This window comes from Amphiura filiformis, chromosome 16 (genome assembly GCF_039555335.1).
Source record: "Amphiura filiformis chromosome 16, Afil_fr2py, whole genome shotgun sequence".
NCBI classification, from domain to species: domain Eukaryota; kingdom Metazoa; phylum Echinodermata; class Ophiuroidea; order Amphilepidida; family Amphiuridae; genus Amphiura; species Amphiura filiformis.
Window position 1 is genome coordinate 27389143 of NC_092643.1, and position 22453 is coordinate 27411595.

Consider the following 22453-nt stretch of genomic DNA (forward strand, 5'->3'; position numbering starts at 1 on the left):
GGTAATATTTGGCTTCGAACTTTACCTACTTCTAATGGCTACATTTGCTGTTTTGTCCCAGCTCTTGTATACCGTTAGTCTGTATTTTACTAGTTTCCCCACGTCAAAGTTGGTGTACCTTGCTCTTTTTCATTCATGGTTTATATTTAAAATCGAAAAAGGCTTTACCCAAATTGAACATGGCCCTCCTATTGTGTCCGACGTTCTTGGAAAAAGCTTATTGAAATCAAATTAATAAATTACCTCTTTAAACTTTTCGTAGAAAGCACCGAGGTATTGTAGGATATCATTACTATAAAGTTGGATACCGGGCGAAAGATGGATTCTGTGTGCTGGTTTATCACTATGTGTACGTCATGCCAATGAAAATCAATCTGACGAAAAACATTTTAGAGACTTGTTTTTTCGATTTTATACTTTTCATGTCCTTTCTAAAAAGGACGTTTTACATGTATATAATCATATAACTGTTACTTTTGGATTTGTTTGAAATAATCCTCAAAATGTTTGAATACAAATAAATTATTTGGCAGACGACAACTAAATCCCGTGCAGGCCCAAGTAAAGCATTATCCCTTCAGTCAGCGTTTCAGATGACAAGTTGCCTTGTCTGGATAGCGTGTCTCGATTGACATTCATGCAAGACAAATATGCAAGGCACACCAAACAGGTTTCACTGAAGAGGGTACTCTTGGCTTCCTATGAAATTTTCCTGGCGTTTCAAAGAAATAAACGGAGCGAATGTTGTCTTCTTGTATTTCTCTCAAGGACTCGGCCATTTTGTTAGCTTTTGTTTCAATTTTATGGCATCTGTATCATCGGTTCAAACTTGCATCAGGTTCTGTTGACTTTAAAGCCATAATGGAAAATGAAATTGGCCTAGAGTGAAACCTGTATCCACCAGAGCCCCACAGTTATATATCATGTACAGGTGTGTTACTGTGGCGCGTGTCAGACGACAATTGTGATTTTCTAGCTAAATAACAAGGTTGTTGTTGTTTAACGTTGTAGTGCAGGGCGATATATTCAATACGTTCCCTGTGCGTCGACCTCGAGAGAGCACTTTCTTGGTATTACCTATTTTGTTATACCTTGGCATGACAACGCAACGACTTTTTGACTTTAAACATTTTAGGTCCTCGGAAATTTTTTTTTGATAGATTGGTAAGTGTAGGGGAGGGGTGTGATGGGTTGGGTGTGCGGTATTATATGTCCAACGCCTTGTATACCAAAAACACGAGATTGATAGTTATTGTTCACCTTCGTTACATTGAAAATTTATTATTTAATATACAAGATCAAAAAATCAAAAGCATCAACTGAAATGTCAAAACATTAAAATTGAAAAGTGCAAACGTACATCGGTGGAAAGACATTTAAGATTTATGACGAATTGGAAATTATTATTGATGAGACACCCATCAACAATACATTGGAGACTAGTAACTAATGAAACCAAATATCCCTGGCTAACTACTAAGTGCACTTCAAAACCAAATGACTTTGTGTATTAGTTGCCAGAGCATAATTTGGACATCATTACAATTAGATCCGCCGAAGACCTAAAAATCTTTAATTATTTCTGAAGTCGTTTAAAAGTGGTTGATAAATCGGGGAAAATATCCTTAAACCATATTTCCCCAAAATATTGACAAACTATGAGGAAAAAACTGAAAGGTTCACTCCGTCTTTGAGATCGCGTCCGCAATTGGATTTGCGTGGATTCTTTATGCCTGGGCATGGTAAATTAAGATTTGTCTCTCTTAAGTCGTGTCCCCACTGTCGGACATTACCGGTAATAAGTCACTTATTACCGGTAATAAGTCACTGATGTCCGACCGTTTGAACACGACTAAAATGCATGAAAATGCAGTATAAACAAACTAATGACTCGTGTAGGAATAGTGTAGTTTGGGATTGATAGATCCCTGAATATCCCTACGTTTTTCTTATAAAAACGTATTATAAGAAAACAACGCTTACAACTACATCTTTAAAATGTTATCAAATATGGTAAAAGTTTTTTCAAAATATTTGAAAATTCTTAATAACATTATGTTAGAATGTTTTGTATCAAGTTTTCAAAATTGTTTACTGAGTGTTTATTAATACGTTTTTATACCCTTTATATAACCCGACATTTCAATGTTTTCTGTAAAAGGTTTTAAATTAAATATTAAATTGTCAGTTTCCAAAACACTTTTGCAAAGTGTGTTTCAATAGAATGCTCACCAGCTCACCTTTAAAAGAAAAAACTCCGAAATTGCCTGCGATGGTGATCTACCCATATTTTGATTTTCATATAACAAAATTTAACCCCTTAAAAATCATTTGTGAGTATATACTAAGTATATACTGATGTATTTAAAAAAACAAATCCCGCCTTGTTCTATGTTGTCTTATATTTTACTATACCTCATTGGTAAAATTATAATCGTACGTCGCTTTAAGTTTACCGAGAAAACAGAAATTCAGTTAGAGACCTGTGGGATTCCAGACTGGCATCTAGTTTCACGTATTGATTTTATTCCACGTGACCTATTTAGAAGTCACGTCATGACTTGGAAAGATTGCTCTGTGCATCATGCCTAAGTCGCTTTAAAATCCAGAGCATTGTACCTGTGCAAATTTATTTTTATCAAAAACATGGAAAGTTTAATACTATAATTGATACTTGGTTATTGTTATAATTTGTCCATATTAATAGACGAAATAGCTGCTTGTAGATAACTAATTTCATAGTTCCTGGCCTGCCTTTATATAAAAATATGGCAGGTCGAGCACAATATCAAGATCACCACAGACATAAATACGTCTCCCTTTCTCTTTCATTATCATGGTCAATACGGAATGATCACAACCAGCTTTTGATTAAAGATCTTAGTATACAAAGCCAGGATTGGAATGGCCAAAGGCAGAATGATCGGTACCTTGCACCAGAACTGAAAATGAACCTGATCAAGATACTGATATGGAATGTACTCCTTTTTGGCTTGGAGGGCTAGACCAAGACTAAAGCAGATGAGAACCGGGTGCTTGCTGCTGAAATGTGGTTCTGGAGAAGAATGCTAAACATCAGGGAGAAAAGAACAAACAGCAGTATCCTTGAGGAAGTTGGTGTGAAGAGACAGCTGCTTGGAGAGTTGGTGACAAGAAATTTACCATACCTTGGTCACATCCTCAGAGGAAGTGGCAGTGCATCAACACTCCAGATAATAGAAGGAAAAGTTAAAGGGAAAAGGAAGAGAGGACTACAGAATAAACAATCATACGGTTTGACAACAAAGAATGGGCAGGAATGAACTATAGTGCATGCCAAGCATCTAGCTCAGAACAGAATAGCTTGGATACAAGGAGATAGGAGATGCAGCCAGAGGGTACCCAATCATCAGTAGTGGCGGCGGCCGAAGAAGGAGAGGAAGAAGAAGTATACTATGTCCACTATTAACAAGTGTGCGTCCAGGTGTGCGTCAGGGCAGAATTCTTGGTCCATTATTGTTCATTACTTCCATTGAGAGTATGTCCAATATGACATTCTGATGGTAGAAAATCAATGTGTGCCGTTAACTGCATAATAGTAACGTTGTTTGGGAGATTGTCAAAATCGAAACTAATCTTGATGGCGTCGTAAAATTGGTGGAAAGTACATCATACTATGAAACACTGACACAACTAGTATTTTATTGTAGATGTGATACTTTAGGTTATTTTGACACATTTGGAATTCACAATTTTTACACAATATTCTGTAACTTCTATTAGAAACGTCCGATTTTTATAATCTAAAATTCCTACAAAAACCGTACATATAATTATATAACTTAGAATTTAAAACAATACGACCAACAGAAATGCTATTCATACCTAACAAAATTCAACTTTCCCGGATCAATCATTCTTGGACACCTCGTAATAGTAAAGTACTGTGCAGTCCAAGACGATGTCCAATAACATCAATTTGATGTTGTATCGCCTGTAAGATGAAAACAGGTTCAAAGTTACGGACAACAGCTAAAAATAGACACTGATAGATAAGACATAACACATAGCTATCAAAAGAAGTGTATTCGTAAATAGACCCGGACATGTTATTCCAATTCTAAGACATTGATGACGCACAATACCAACGGATAAAATATCAGTCAGAATAGTAAACAGCGATGTTGGCACAACTTATGCCTGCTAGGTTAAGTTGTATCTTTTAAACGACAACATTAAGAGTGGTTATCAAAACATATGAGACGAAGACACCCGTAAAATGAAAGTGCGTGGTGAGGCGAAGGATGTATTTGAAAAGAACATTCTAAGCATAAATTTTACAAAAAACATAAAAGATGACTGGGTGGTTTGTTGGTTTATAGGTGGTTGGCCGGCCTGTTGATTGGGTGATTGGCTAGCTGATTGGGTGGTTGGTTGGTGGGTGCGGGTGGTTGGCTGAATACGCGCATTTAGGATTTCTCTACCGGAAGTCAATTTGTGTCGAAATTCCTACCCACAGTGCAATATGCGTATTGCATAACAAAGGATATTGATTAACCTCCGAACTGTAGCTATTGTTATGCAAAACGCTTATTGCATTGTGGGAAGGACTTTCGGCACAAATTGACTTCCGGTAGAGAAACACTAAATCTACGTATTGCATTACAGGCTTGGCTGGCTGCACTGATTAATTGCATTTATGGTTGCTTGAGTACTTACTTGGGGGTTAATCTTTCAGTTATTGTCTACTTCCATTCCAATTGTTTCTTTATTCATTTGATTACTGTTACGTGTTTACGTTTTTTAGGTTGAATCTTTACGTCCAACACTTAACAGTCATGTGTGATGTTCAATTCTATCAATGTTTTTCTTAGTCCTTGTAAAAATAACCTTGTGTCTTTTATGAATATTACATGTTGTCGATGCTTAATCCTACATTGATGAGATACACATGAGTGAAACCGATTCTGTAAAAGGTTCATCTAGGGAGATTTAAATTAAGTTCTATTGATTGACGACTTGGTAACTGCAACGCAAACACAACTTGACATTTATAAATAACTAATGACAATTTTCAGAAACAGTCTTTAATAATACAGGGTGTCCCAATAAAAACAGAACCCTCATTGCGCCCCCTTTTTCTCCTATTTCTGAAAGGTTGATCAAATGTATTTTGGTATGTAAAGACATCTTAAATCGTTAGCTTTAATAAACCAAAACAATGATTTCAATCGGCTCACAGTTTTTTAAGATATGCCCTCTTTAAGAAATGTACCCGTTTTCACTCTGTTTACGGATGAGGTTTGGCTACATCAGAGATTAAAACGAAACACACGGTTAATGACATGGATAGATGATAGCATTAACCTGTGGAACGCATTCACTATGACCGAGGATCACCAGCTAGCCTCCAACATCTTCGCAACCGTATTATTGCTGCATTCGCAAGTATACGGCGCAAGGAGGGTACGCAATGCAATGAGGACCAGGGTTTAAACCTGTATTTGTCACGCATGCAACCAGGTAGAATGTTTTTCTTAGTCCTTGTGTCTTTTATGAATATTACATGTTGTCGATGCTTAATCCTACATTGATGAGATACACATGAGTGAGACCGATTCTGTAAAAGGTTCATCTAGGGAGATTTAAATTAAGTTCTATTGATTGACAGCTTGGTAACTGCAACGCAAACACAACTTGACATTTATAAATAACTAATGACAATTTTCAGAAACAGTCTTTAATATTATTCCCAATAAAAACAGAACCCTCATTGCGCCCCCTTTTTCTCCTATTTCTGAAAGGTTGATCAAATGTATTTTGGTATGTAAAGACATCTTAAATCGTTAGCTTTAATAAACCAAAACAATGATTTCAATCGGCTCACAGTTTTTTAAGATATGCCCTCTTTAAGAAATGTACCCGTTTTCACTCTGTTTACGGATGAGGTTTGGCTACATCAGAGATTAAAACGAAAGACACGGTTAATGACATGGATAGATGATAGCATTAAGCTGTGGAACGCATTCACTATGACCGAGGATCACCAGCTAGCCTCCAACATCTTCGCAACCGTATTATTGCTGCATTCGCAAGTATACGGCGCAAGGAGGGTACGCAATGCAATGAGGACCAGGGTTTAAACCTGTATTTGTCACGCATGCAACCAGGTAGAATGTTTTTCTTAGTCCTTGTGTCTTTTATGAATATTACATGTTGTCGATGCTTAATCCTACATTGATGAGATACACATGAGTGAAACCGATTCTGTAAAAGGTTCATCTAGGGAGATTTAAATTAAGTTCTATTGATTGACGACTTGGTAACTGCAACGCAAACACAACTTGACATTTATAAATAACTAATGACAATTTTCAGAAACAGTCTTTAATATTATTCCCAATAAAAACAGAACCCTCATTGCGCCCCCTTTTTCTCCTATTTCTGAAAGGTTGATCAAATGTATTTTGGTATGTAAAGACATCTTAAATCGTTAGCTTTAATAAACCAAAACAATGATTTCAATCGGCTCACAGTTTTTTAAGATATGCCCTCTTTAAGAAATGTACCCGTTTTCACTCTGTTTACGGATGAGGTTTGGCTACATCAGAGATTAAAACGAAAGACACGGTTAATGACATGGATAGATGATAGCATTAAGCTGTGGAACGCATTCACTATGACCGAGGATCACCAGCTAGCCTCCAACATCTTCGCAACCGTATTATTGCTGCATTCGCAAGTATACGGCGCAAGGAGGGTACGCAATGCAATGAGGACCAGGGTTTAAACCTGTATTTGTCACGCATGCAACCAGGTAGAATGTTTTTCTTAGTCCTTGTGTCTTTTATGAATATTACATGTTGTCGATGCTTAATCCTACATTGATGAGATACACATGAGTGAAACCGATTCTGTAAAAGGTTCATCTAGGGAGATTTAAATTAAGTTCTATTGATTGACGACTTGGTAACTGCAACGCAAACACAACTTGACATTTATAAATAACTAATGACAATTTTCAGAAACAGTCTTTAATATTATTCCCAATAAAAACAGAACCCTCATTGCGCCCCCTTTTCTCCTATTTCTGAAAGGTTGATCAAATGTATTTTGGTATGTAAAGACATCTTAAATCGTTAGCTTTAATAAACCAAAACAATGATTTCAATCGGCTCACAGTTTTTTAAGATATGCCCTCTTTAAGAAATGTACCCGTTTTCACTCTGTTTACGGATGAGGTTTGGCTACATCAGAGATTAAAACGAAAGACACGGTTAATGACATGGATAGATGATAGCATTAAGCTGTGGAACGCATTCACTATGACCGAGGATCACCAGCTAGCCTCCAACATCTTCGCAACCGTATTATTGCTGCATTCGCAAGTATACGGCGCAAGGAGGGTACGCAATGCAATGAGGACCAGGGTTTAAACGTGTATTTGTCACGCATGCAACCAGGTAGAATGTTTTTCTTAGTCCTTGTGTCTTTTATGAATATTACATGTTGTCGATGCTTAATCCTACATTGATGAGATACACATGAGTGAGACCGATTCTGTAAAAGGTTCATCTAGGGAGATTTAATTAAGTTCTATTGATTGACAACTTGGTACTGCAACGCAAACATAACTTGATATTTATAAATAACTAATGGCAATTTTCAGAAACAGTCTTTAATAATACAGGGTGTCCCAATAAAAACAGAACCCTCAATTTTCTCCTATTTCTGAAAAGTTGATCAAATGTATTTTGGTATATAAAGAAATCTTAAATCGTTAGCGTTAATAAACCAAAACAATTATTTCAATAGGCTCACAGTTTTTTAAGATATGCATTCTTTAAGAAATGTACCCGTTTTTCACTCTGTTTACGAATGCGGTTTGGCTACATCAAAGATTAAAACGAAACACACGGTTAATGACATGGATAGATGATAGCATTAGGCTGTGGAACGCATTCACTATGACCGAGGATCACCAGCTAGCCTCCAACATCTTCGCAACCGTATTATTGCTGCATTCGCAAGTATACGGCACACAAGGAGGGTACGCAATGCAATGAGGACCAGGGCTTAAACATGTACTTGTCGCGGAGGCAACCAGGTAGAGGGCAATATTGTTCAAGGTTGCGCCGCAGGCTTACAAAGAAACAATAGCAATCAAAGAAACAAAGAAACAATAGCAATCAAGCTTAAACTTTAAATTAGCACCCGATAGAGGGCAGGGCCTGAAGAATGAGGGAAATTATGGGGGAAATATTTAACGGAATAAACTGCATAATCATATTATTTAGATTTATTCCGTTAAAAATCTTATTTTAACTTATCAAATTACTAGTTTTTATATTCTATGGTGTCAAATATTTATTTACAACGTTGTAAATACGCATTAAATACGATTAATAACAACAGAGGGCGCTTGTGATCCTGTCTTCTGGAGTACAAGAGTATACTCTCACCTGATACTTGTGATCCTAATACAGTATCTCATATTAGTTTTCATGTTCTCCTACCCACTATGGGTGGCAAAGTAGAGTTAACTCACTTCAGAAGAACCAAGGACATACCAAACAGCCCTGTTCAGGCTACCTTACCGGGGGGGGGCACTCACATGTTAAGGTGGTACGGGTATGTGCGGCGGTCAAGGGTCCCTTTTTCAGGCTCTCCGGCAGTTCCATAAGCCCCACATTTTAATCTAATCCAGTTCTTTGAGCCTCAAACTCTGACAATTGTAGCTCTTTAAGCTCAAATTTGGAAAAAAATTAGAAATTTTTAGCTCAACAGCCTATAATTTGGCCCAAATTTCAGTTCTTCAAGCCCCTATTTTGCCCGAAAATCAGTTCTCAGTTCCCAAAGTTCGGCGCTCCGCACACCCCTACCAAAATTTAAGTTGAGTGCCCCAGGGCTACCTTTTATCCCCAAAGAGGAAATGACATGTTGTAAATAAAAAGAAAGCAAGAAACAAAGTAAGAAAGTAAGAAACATAATAAAACAAAAAGGCATAAATAACCAAAAAGTTTAATTGCAATTATAGAAAGAGAAGTCCCCCCCCCCCCCCCCCAATCCAATGACACTTAACACAATGCACAGCCCAAAATGCAAAATATTTCAACTGAAACTTTTACATTTTAAATGGGGAATATTGGAATGTCATATCTTTCCCTGGGTAAGATCTGACAGCAGACCAGACCCTGATCAGAGGGTAACATGAGTAGGCTTGTTTCACCTTGAAGGCAAAGATAGTCTTGCAAATATGGGCTAACTTTCCCCTGGGCCATCCAATATGTCATGAATTACAACCGGTATCTACTGATCAGTTTATACCACTGTTATATCATCTGTTATTTATATGTTCGCCTTTTTAAGGGTTGATGGGTTTTTTTTTCGAGTTAATGTTAAAATTGCCACTGCTTCGATTGCTTTCGCAAAAAAATCTGCACTTCACAGTATCGTACATATACACAATTTGTGGTACAGAACTAGAAAAACAATTCAATGGCCTTTCAATAGATATAGAACAGTTGCGCCATCATGTTCATGTCACTTGTCATGTGTCAAAAACGATAAACACTTCAAATAATGTGAGTGTAGTACTCAACTATATTTACCTGTATTCAGTGACTGAAAATGGTCAAATCACAAGATCCAATCAATGTCATCCCATGGCGTTTTCTGCCGAAATATTGGTGATTTAACGTGTGCTTTACACAAAGTACCAGCACACCACCACAGAAGGTCGCGGCGTTGGCTCCTAAAAATGATGATCATTCATTCAGTGAGACTTGGGACAATTACGGATCCATACAAGTGCTGAAAATACAAAATGTGAAATATTTGAGTCTAAATTTAGCAAATGCTTACAATAACATGGGAAAATTACACAATTTTGGCATTTTAAACAATAAAGTCGGTGAAAGTTTATCTAAATCCGTTTGGGAAGACGTCAAAACAGATGGAGCAACAAAATGGGGGTCAAAGTGGCCGCACATCTCCGTCATCCTTTTTCCTGCCGGGCGATGGACAGTCTGATTCTGCGCAAACAAATATCTAGCTCGTGATATCGGCATTTAAAAGTTCAACTAACATCCTTGCATGCATGGTAGCCATAATCAAATGTCCATTTTTTTTAATCTGTAGTGTACGTGAAGAGAGGGTTTCGCCTTAAGAAATAGGTCAAGCAACCAATCTGCTTTTATATAATCATTAACAACGACAGTGAAAAAGAAATAGTTTGAGGTTCAAATTAATATAGTTTGAGGAGCAAATTGGCATTTTGTTGACAAATGGAGATTACTAAGTCATTAGAGACTTGATGAGATTAGTTTTCCGCACGTGGACGCAAAAGGTGAACACGTGGCGTTGTTGTCATGGTGATTTAAAGGATGATTTCGTGATCCTAGCATCCTCTTTTTATGACATTTTTCAGTAGATATCCACGAAGAAAGCTTATTATCCACGAAAAAGGCGTTTGGGAGTTATGCATGATTATGTGTATTACACTGCTCCATATGCCACTGTTGTAATTTTGTTCTGGTATACCAGAACGAAATTCAAATTTGGCGATATTTTTGCTAAACGAATTAATCTGCAAGAAATATTTGGCACATTAAGATTATGTAGCCAGAGGTAGCCAGTGGTATAAAATCTCAACTTTTTTTGAGAAAAGTGGGAGGATGAGGCTGTGGATCACGAAATGCCCTTTTAATATGATGTTATCAAATATAGTGAACTTTGCCTACATTAAGTATACGGTATCTGACAGGCAATCCATACGAAAATAATGCTCATCGCTCTGGGATTTTTAGAGTCAGTCAGCTCCTTTCTCAGCAACAGCAATGATCAACCACCATCTGAACTACCACCACCGGCTGCCAGGACCTGTCAAACCAGGTCTGCCCACCAACACGTGAAGGGACGCTGGAAGCCCCCGGGCAGAAGCCATGCACAGTGTTTTGACTATGTAAGTACAACTGAAGCACTGATGGTGATGCAATGGTAGACATAGGCGAGGCATTAGCGTCAATCCGGCTTGAAATGTGGGGCGACACCAGGCCAAAAGGGTTGAAAAGTGGCTGGAAAAAACAAAAAATGGGTCATTTTGCCGAAAGGTGGGGGAACACGTCACCCCTGCCCCCCCCGGATTGACGCCCATGGGACGAGGGTTTTTGCACTGACGTATACAGCACTCTTACATCACCCAGCCAATGGACCACTGCACTAGTAGTGTCATCTACTATACAGCACCCTCACACTACCCAGCCAACGGACTACTGCACTACCGTCAACTACTTGTATCTAGCGTTCCTCTAGCTACCTATGAAGGGACACCTTAACCCCGTGACCAATTACCGGGGAATATCTCTCCTGTCAATTTACAGCTACGCTTTACAACAAAATATTGTTAATGAAGAAAGGAGACGACATACGGTATATCCTTCACACTGGCAAGGCCTAAGACAATGCGAGACACGATTAAAACATAATACGATGGTTGGAAATAAATGATGCAAGCCCAAGAAATTACGATTTAAATGACTTTATGAAGCTTGTGTAAACTGCTATATAATAAATTGGATTGAGCAGAAAAAATAGGACTCAGCGGGGTTTGACTTATTACCGGTCGAGAGTTATACCATTGGGCTACCTGAGTTCACAGTTGGTACACCTAGTCATACTTGCATATCCTCTCACTGTGTCTTGGTGGCCAACTATACGTGTATTAAATAATGTAGAAAGGAAAATCCTGTCAAACAGAATCTGAGATCATGCCTACCCCATATTAAGGAACAGCCAAGCTGAATTTCACCAAGGAAGAAGCTTAGAATGATCATGGATGGTTTTCGAGATTACCAGCGTCATCTAAGAGTCACATGTTTATTGATTTTGAGAAGGCCTTTGACTCTACAAAGGTAATGTTCACAGCGCTACGACATTACGAGATACAGAAGCTTTGGTTGACGACATAAGTGCACAACAGCTCAAAAATTGCGGTAATATATACGGCAACATTTCCGATCCTTTTGATGTCACTACTGTATACATGTAGTCCCACACGATGATGTTCTAACATCATTCTTGTTGTTGGTAGATTGTCCACTGACGAATGCTTGATTCGGGAGATGAAACACATCCCCGCCACTCCAGACGATATCCTACCAAAGTGTTGGACCATATCTCAAATACCATGATTTAAATATAACACGACCAACACTCAGTGGCGTAGCTAGGGGTTGTGGCGCCCTGAGCTAAGGATACATAATGCCCCCCCCCCCCTTCTTTAAAAAATGCAGGCGCTAGACAAATTGGGCCTAGCACTTAGTAATTTTGGTTATAATGAAGTTGAATATCGGTCTCAAATTGATCTTTCAAGTGACTATTTGAAGAAATGCGAACTTGTTTACTTTCATCGCTTGGAGGGGCGAAGAATCGATGCTGAATTGGTCAGCCCACGGCACGTGCCCCCTTGACACCCCCCCCCCCTCGCTACCCCACTGCCAAGACTGAGTCTCTTATCAACAGTGCAAGAAATCGCCAGGTGAGTTCCCATGGCAGATTCTTCGTCTACCAGAGAGAAGAGTCTGCAAAAAAAAATGCTCTTTACATACCACCTTCGGGTGAAGCAGAATCGAATGTGCAAAATCGATCTTGAGACACACCTCAGAATCCATAATGATAGAAGTTAAAAGTATACCATGGTCATTTCAGGGGTCAGAATTCATTTCAAGTGAAGCAGGTTTGTATGTGGGGGTTGGCGTCGTAAGTATCAGTTTGGTTAAGTTTGGTTAAAGGCACATTGATTTGCTCATCTAGACGATCGTAAAAATCATCAAAATTCAGAGTTGTACCTTTGTCATTGTCATAAGTATGTGCTAACATAGCCTGCTAGTGGTTCAGCCGCAAGCCGTGTATTTAAGACAAAATAAAGGCATTTACATCAATCTGTAATTTATATACTGACAGTATGTAAATTAGCTACATGTATTTGAATGGGGCTTCAACTTCATCAATATTGCTATTTTCTTCGTTTTTTGCCAAATTTATTCATTTCAAAAATACCAAATGACATTTTGAATGACTTATCTTTCACTTTTAAGCAATTTATAAACAATTTAATTTTTTACACTTGCGCTGGGATCACTAAATGGGTCTTTAAAGTACAGTGCTGATGTGGGACACAACTTTTCTGGTTTTAAACAGCGGAGATGGAATGACAAGCAGAAAGATACCTGACAAAATGCAAGCACAGACGAAACTGTAGAAAAATAAAGTATGTAGAACAACTTGGGATAAATAAGAGCATTACAAAACTATGTGCATGTTTGTATTGTGATGTGCCCTGAGTAATTTAATTTAATTATTTAACTTTGTTTACAAGCTGAAAGTATTTCATGAGATGGGAAACTGCCTTGTACGTGCAAGATAATGGTGTGGAAAGTCATTTTGGAATTCCCCCCAAATTATTGTAAACAAGGTCAGATCTATGTTTGGAACTTGGAAATCCCCAGTTCAGCATTATTGCACCATAGAGAAAAACACCCAGGAAGTGATGTAATGAGAGAGGTTAATGTGTATAATTAATCTTGGGAAATCCCAAGCTTGCATCATCTGTGAAGATGTGAATGAGGTGATGGTTTATTAATAGATCTTGGATTTTCTGGAGTATAAAAATGTGAGAGCTTGAGTTTGCTAATTACAGAATGTCATGGGAGATTGTAAACTCCACATGTGTGTGATGGTCTTCGTGCTTCAAAAAAGAAGTACATTTTAACCAGTTTACATAGCCAAAAATTGAGCTAATTTTAATACAGCAACGAAGGAGATTGCGAGCATACAAAAGTGCTCTTCCTCATCAAAGGATTAAAGTTCTTCTGTCGAATTGCTGGAGTTTGCTGGGTTTGTGAAGGCCACGCATCTGTCAAAAAACAGCGGAGCTGAGTTAAAGAAACCTGTTCCCTGGGAAAAGAGTGATTGGTGAAAGAAACACCATTTTTGGAGAAAGCAGCGCAAGGAGATATATTGTGGAGAAAGCAGCGCAAGAAGATAAGTAATAGGAGCAAGCAGCATCATTTTCGTGTGAGGATTTCATACGCAAGGATATTTATAAACGCAAGTGTACACTGGACTTCGCTGATTTTCGCAGGACAAGTGAATAAGGATATATTACATCAGTCGTCCAGAACATTGTAAGAACTCTAGAATGACCAACAAGAAGACCGCTGGTTAAGTACCGATAGAATAAAACTGATTGTGTGATTTTATTGTAATTGTTGTTATTTGTACCAAGCATACTTTGTTTTCAATTGAAGACTTAGATTTTGTTAGCTTAAAATCAAACAGTGTATGTGTGTTGTGCATTCGTGTGAGTTCGGGTAACAGTTGATTTTGGCCTTGAGTCAGTGCGACTCGCAACAGTATGTACACGATCAAAGAACCTGGTCCAATGTCCATTTCGTTAACTAGTTTTTGGTAACATAAATCAGATTACTTCGTTAATATTATATGAATTACACGGATAGCCACGTCGCTTATCAATATGTGAAGTAGTTAAGTAGAGCCAAAGTTCGAAACACCCACCACCTGTATGAGATATGAACAGCATTTCAAAGAAATGTATATTATGCTTTGAACGTCATTTGATCGCGACCACTGCAAAAGAACACCACTAGCACTATTGCAATCAGCGGAGAGGTAGGCCTAATTTTAATTCAATTAGTGTTAATTTTTAATGTTTAACACTGAATTTTTGAGGGTTTGTGTGTCGATGTATTTTTCTATTAACAAAAAAGGAAATATGACATTATTCTTGTGTTTGAATGAGGCGTGCGAAGTTATTATGTGATTATTTCGTTTGTTTTGTTAATATTTCTTGCTTTCTGACATCGACAGCGAGGGAGTTGGACCGAGTTGATTTGGAGCCAACTGACTAGGAAGCCAATAGAAACAAAAAAAAAGCATTTCCAGAATATTATAAAATTTTAAACCATCAACCGTTTCCCTATATTTAGTATTTCTACATATTTCTCATTGCAGTTTCGTGAAGGTAGGCCTACAGTCGTAAAACTGTCGCTGAGAAAATGTCAAACTATATTTTTGTTTTTATTTTATCACCAGAACTTTACTTTAATGCTTATAGAATGGATGGATGCGATGTCAGACAAATCCACAGCCACCTTGCTTTCAGCGCCATTGTAGTACTCACAAGTCTGGGTGTGGCAAATGAGCTGATCCCTATTATTAAGGAAACCGACGATATGGCGCAATTGAAAACCATCACTGCCTACAAGAATGTGTTCTTCAATGCAATATCATTAGTTCTTTCGTTGATCTGGTTGCTATATTGGTATAAGAGAGAAGTAGAACTGATATTCAAATGTTGTGTACAATTGATAATAAATTTAAAACGAAAACCAGGAGATTATGTAGATATGATATTACTTGGTGCATTTGCATTCGTTGGTGCATTAGGCGAATTTGTCACGATATTTTCGGACGAGATATCAGTTATTGAACGTGTTGCAAATGGTTTAACTATTTTTAATATGCTTGGACAATTTTTACTCATGTTAATGTGGTGTGATGACAAGATAGGATTCAAGCGTAAATATTGGAAACATTGGATGTATTACTTTGGAGCTGTCTTAGTGACTCTAGATTTTTTGCTGCTCTGTCAGGTAATTTTTACCCCATTGAGAGCTAATAATGTGCAAGAATTTCACAAGAAATCGTGGGCGAATATCGTGCTTATGATAGCCTCACCGTTCTACTCGGAATTCCTATCAACAGTTATTGTGTACTTTTTGATTAAATGGCCAACATATGAAACTAACGACGGAAGTACAGAAAACGAAAATTCGGAGAACACATTAGATTGGGGAACTCTGTTCACATCGATAGGAAAGTGGGGAAAGTGTACAACATTCGTTTGGTGTGCAATGGTTACAGTTCCATTTTACACTTACCTCCCATTTGCGACATCGGCATTTATAATAGAAACGCAGACGGACAATGATCTGCAAACATTGTTCCTTTTGAATCGCATGATAAACATGATTTTAAACTTCACGCTAGTTGGGTGCATGCTGAACGAAATTATGAAACTCAAAATGACGTCATCGAGTAAATGGAACATGGACGATTACCTGCTTTGCATATTCTTTTGGTTCACACTAACTTTTAACTTTTTGTTTAGTTTTGCCGAATTTTTCTGTACTTTTCTAAAACCTTTAGATGATGAAATCGAACGGGAATATGCAGTTACTGTATTTATGTTGCGAATAACTATAACCGTAGAAATGGTTACTCAAGCCGGTTTATTATTAATTTATGTCTCCTCCAAGGAAAACTTGCACAAAGTAAGCAATAAAGTATTGCTATTTGTTATGTGCTCAAACGTATGCTTTTGGATGGCAGGTAGTGTATACGCCGGGAGTGCACCTGTTGAGTTTTCCTCTGTGATTGTACATTTTTACGGTAAAAAAACTACTGAAGTAATATCAGTAATCTATTTTACTTTCAGAAGTCTTTTTCGGTTACAATCAGGGAAAATGATCCTTAGTTTGATTGTAAAAGATATATCGCACCCAGAAAACGCGTCATCATCGTCTTCTTCTTCTTCTTCTTCTTCTTCTTCTTCTTCTTTATTAGAAGGTTGGGTATTGTATTACCCAACATTTGAACCAACTTTGAGGCAACTATAAAAAGGTAGCTTTGTCTTATGCATTAGTAAATCTGTATGCTTCGACTATATTTATAAATACGTATTTATAAATACGCATGTGACCATAGATATTTAAGCGTACCTCGTTCGGAGGCGAAGGAGCATTGCGAGTTCAATGCATGTGACCACCTCCGCGCTGCCCGCGCTGCCATAATAGCTTGTAGGCCTAGATAGAAAGTCTGCAAGTGACCTCCGACACAGCGGGTAGCTTTCCCGTACATTTGAATGCAAAGGAGGTAAACAACACCAGACTGTGCAGCAAAATTGCCTATTTTGTTTAACTTTGTGATATTATTGTAAATGGTTCCATCCATAAATATTTTTTCCTTAGGCAAATACTTTCAAAATGGTGTTTTTGATAACATTTTATAAATTCGGAATCCCCCATGTGTAACGATTTCGCAATTCAATTAATACTTAAATTTGATGATATTTATCTAAAATATTCCTATCCATGTCAATGGCATGAGCATTTGGTCACGCTTGCTGGTCTTGCAAATATGGTCGAAGCATACTGTATATCGTAATTCGGCAAGTGTAAGTACAGTTAAGTAGTAGATAAACGGTTCAAAACAGACCATTACCGTAGATAATCGGTGTCTTGTTGAGGTATGGTGAGCATGTTAGTCGCTCGGAAGGCGAGACCCGAAGGGGTCGAGCCTTCCGAGCGACTAACATGCGAACCATACCTCAACAAGACACCGATTATCTATGGTAATGGTCTGTTTTGAACCGTTTATCTTACATATACGACGAGCCAAAATAAACGAATTTGTTGTAATGGTCTATTCATTTTCCAAAAGACAAAATGGAAAAAACTGATGCATAGTTTTGTAAAGGTGTGGGTTTTTCCCAAAATAAAAAACACCCCGAGTTAGTGTAATATTCTTCCCATGTGAGATTCTACGAGTCTATTTAATGACAAATGCAAGTGATTTAATCAAATCAATACAGAATTGATCTCAATTGATATCTCATGTATTTGAAGTGGTTTGGTAGCTCATTCACTTGCATAGTTAATCCGCTGGAGTGTATTAAACATGTGACCATTGTTATTCAAATGATTAATGAATAATGCAAATTGTATAGAGCTTTCAACGTTTAGACTCAACACCATGAAATTTATATCTTAGAAAAATGTGAGTATAAGCAGATATTTGAAAAACCTAGTAACGTTGTGTCCAATGGTGCTCCCCATTACGGGTAGGTCACAGTATGGCTTTGCACCCCCAGCCTCTTGACTTGTAATGAGTACCGCCGGTTAGTTTGCGAAGCTCCCCTGATCGGGTAGTATCCCTGGGGTTCTTGCCTAGTAGCTAATTCGCATGGACCGTTGAGCGTTTTTGGGTTGGGCAAGGTAAAAGACAGATTCCTTTCTAAAAACCAATGGCAAGTTTATTTACATGTACTGAGTATACATTCAACAAAACGGTTACTTTTTATTTATGAATATTTACTTCGTTATGCTAATTAAAATTTAATTTGCATAAATTTAACTGAGCATCAGTGGTGTTATATGAATTACTGTTGTACGGACTGCAGGAGCCCTCTATAATTTTCTCTTGTCATGTAACATTTGCATTTAAATCGAGCTGTAAATGTATTTGTTTCGTAATTCTATCCGAGACAAGTAACCAACTCAGATTCTACATGTATGTTGTGATCCTTTCCATAGTGTTTCTAGAATGTCCATGGTGTTCCTTTTGTTTAGCTCGCTGCCCGAGACCGTTATCTTGAGCTATTGTGTTGATAATGGTCTCTGGGCAGCTAGCTACCTCCATTACTCTCTAGGTAATGGTCGAGGCAACGAAACTTAAACAAAAGGAATACAATGGATAATCTGTGAATAGAAAAGGGCTAGACGTATATATGAAAATAAAACACCAGGCCACAACCACGTTCTAAATAAAAAAAAGTTTATATTTCATCTTGATTTTTATTTAAGCCATGACGACAAATCAGTCAGTAGAAGTGGACTGATTTGTGGGTTAGGTAAAGACGTGATGGAAAGTACTCGTATAAAAGAGCAATCAGTTGGTCGAATTTCAAGATAGTACCCGAGACGTCTGATTGTAGTTGGAAGTGTTTGTATTGACTGTCTATGTAGAGAGGGTGGGATAAAGGGTAGATTACTTCCTTAAATGAAATATGATATCTGTACTTTAAAGCTTTAATGTACGATCTTTTTTCAGAATATACCTTTATTTTTTTCAAGACCTATTTTTTGGCATATTTGTAACACTTACACATGTTCCAACTTTAATCTATGAGCTAACTGTCAAATTCGCCCTATTTGTAGTAAAACGGGATGATTTTATGTTGGTCCGACATATTATCATAATTTTTCATATTATGATAATATGTCGGAATGATCGCAAATCGTAGTCTCCTACGAAGCCAGTTTGGTTACACTCCCTCCGCACGTGGAGGAGTGTAACCAAACTGGCTTCGTAGGAGGCCGCACTCTCCGTCCGAATCTAAAAAGTGCAAGATATTTCGAGTGATGTTTATGATGTTGTTTCTTTGCAAATTTCCAATGTTTTTCGCGTCCAAATGTATTGGGAACTTTCATAATGATTGCATATTAACTATTTCATCATTTTGGAAGAAAAAAAGAAAAATCTAAAAATTTAAAAAGATCGTACATTAAGGCTTTAATTGGGTTAGATCTTATACTTCCCTTATTCATGTTATTGTTTTTGACAATGTGGTAGCCATCACAAACCGGTTTAAGCCACCAGTCTGGTCCGAAGTCAAGAGACCTCAGAGACTGGGCTCAGAGACAAGTATTGGTGTATAATGGAAATGGCAAAAAGGAAATGGCTGGCCGCGATGTCGGACAAATCCACAGTTATCTTGCTTTCAGTAGTTCATCAACATTGTAATATTTACTAGTCTGGGTGTGGCACATGAACTGTATACTGATGAAAGTTGGTGGCTTTCCTTGTCTCTAAATATATTTAGGGCATTACATTAACTTTGCGCTTGTCCCTTTGCGCTTAAGGTGAGTGGCTTCCTTAACACCCCTGTGGAACCCATTCTCCTTCCTGTCCAAGATTTGGACCCCATCCCAATCAATAGAGTGGGTGGAGCATATGGCATGTTTCTCGTCCTAAGTGGGCGGGAACTCTCACCTTCTTTCGTATGCTGCTAACGAGGGAGATTCGGATCTCAAGTTTGCTGTTGAGCAGCCAGTCTCGTGTGAAGGTGACAAGCTTTAATGATATGGTCTGCCGTCTGCTCTTCCTTTCCGCACTCACAAACTGGGCTTTGGGTGAGGCCCCATCTATGCATACTGGCCCTGAAGCGACCTACTTCTGTTCGCAGGCGATTGAGTTTCACCCATGCATGGTGTGGCAAATCCGAGCCAGGGCTGGATTTCGACGTATCTGGGATATAGCTATTCAGGGGCGAAGATGACAACTGCCATCTCTGCTGCCATTCATTGCCAGTCCAGTGAGCCGATGTCTCCTTGGTCTGTGCCTGGTGGATTAAAGCATATAAATGGGTGCCGCGATTTCAGACGAGGTTGCTGAACGTCTCTGTTGACCACTTCATGGAGAAGATGGCCTGGGTTCAAAGCACGCCGAGTCAGGGCCATGGTCTGCGACTTCCTCCTCAGATCGGCCGGCGGCCTGCTAGTACGGGCATCTGTTCTGCTGGAGTTGGGCGAAGGCAACCACTTATGGTGCGGAGAGAGTTGTTCAAACTTGTGTCCACTAGGTGTGCGTGGGCACTCCTACGCCATACAGGTGTGCAGTATTCGGCAGGGGCGTATTAAACCAAAGCCAGGGTTGCAGTGCGTAGAGTGGAAACGCTGGCTCCCCAACCTGTTCCTGCGAGGCGTCGAATTAGAACTCCCTGTGCTGTGACTTTGTCGCGGAGGCCTGCCAGGTGTTTATTTATTTATTTATTTATTTTTTTTTTTTTTTTTTTCTTATTTAACCTGGGGTGACCAATCAATGCACTGGCACTGTTATCCCTTGGTTCCCAGGTGGCACAAGGCCATACATATAATACACAATAAAAACGGCATTTAAAACATTATATCATACGATTGCACATATTACAACAGATTACATCAAGAGCAATACAATAAAAACATCATTTAAGGCATAGGTCATATGATTGCACATTACATCAAAAGCATCAAAGAAATATACATAACAGTAGAGAAAAAGATTTTTTTTTATGACAAAACACAATGGATTAAGGTATCTGGGGCCAAAGCTGGAACAACGTCAGATCTGACCCAGCATATCCAAGAACAAGAAACGGAAGCGCAGGGACATAACTGAATGGAAAAGAACATCCCTGCGCCCAAGACATGCTACCAGCAGGCAAACACCGGGGTCAGCCCGAAAAACACTCCAACAGCACCCCAGCTACCCAAACCAGTGTAAAGACCTGGATGAAGCCCTGACCACCACCACCGCCCACTCCATCCACCGGAGCACCCCTATGGGTCCCAAACCACCACCCGCGAGCCAGCAGCCCCAGCATGCTTCCCAGGAGCCAACATCCCAAGGCAAAAACGAGCACACAGTCGACTCCCAGGTCCACATGCCGCCACTACCAACCCACAGGCAGCCGGGATTAGGCCCATGGCCATGCCCCAGAGGGCAGAGCTAGAAGTGCAAAAGTCAGGGGTTTACCCAGTCCGAAAAATTGCACACAAACATTTAAATAGTTCAAAAGAAATTAAAGATATAAAAATGCACCAATTAAGATGAAACAAGATATAGAGAGGAAATAATATGTTATTCATAACCTGCATTGGATGAAGCCCCAACCCCACCACCGCCCACTCCACCCACCGGAGCACCCCCATGGGCCCCAAAACATTACCCACGAGCCGGCAGCACAACATACGTCCCAGGAGCCAACATCCCATAGCAAAAGCGAGCACACAGTCAGGCTCCCAGACCCACATGCCGCCACTACCAACACACAGGCAGCCAGGTAATAGGCCCATGGCCATGCCCCAGGGGGCAGAGCTAGTGGTGCAAAGGTCAGGGGTTCACCCAGTCAGAAAAATTGCACACAAACATTTGAACATTTCAAGATAAAAAAAGATATAAAAAATGCACCAATTGAGATGAAACAAGATATAAAGAGAAAATTACATTTTTTCATAACCTGCTTGAAGTTTTTAGTACTAGGTGGAAGGGATTTTTACAAACAACTGGGAGTCTATTCCAGGAAATTGCTCCTCTGTATCTAAAAGTTCTTTTACCAGTGGAAATCCTTATTTTGGGTGGAACTAAGTTACCATGCTCACTACCTCTTGTTTGGTAGGGGGAATTGTCACTGACTTTATGAAAAATATTGCACAAATACCTTGGGACATTTTCAGTGATAGATTTAAAAACCATAGTATTGAGATGAAGTAACCTTCTAGTGTCAAGATCCTTCCACCGGTAGGTAAGCGATCTGTCAAGTTTCACTCCAAGGTAGGTAGGGGTAGCTTGGAAAGCAAGTCGACTCTTATTGACCATGATGTTTAGCTCGCTCCCGCTCCTGCCATGATGTTTAACCTTCACCAATGTAAGATGATATACAGTCACCACATGGTATGTGGTACACCACACCATATTAGTTTTGGGCATAAAAGATTTTTCACATTTTAAGATTAATTAGAAGATATAAATTCAAAGATAATTAAGTTTGAAAAATGACGCGAGTTAAATTTTTGGTCAACTGCATCTGAAATGTTGAATGCAACACTGCTGTAATTAAGTGCCACTTACGTTG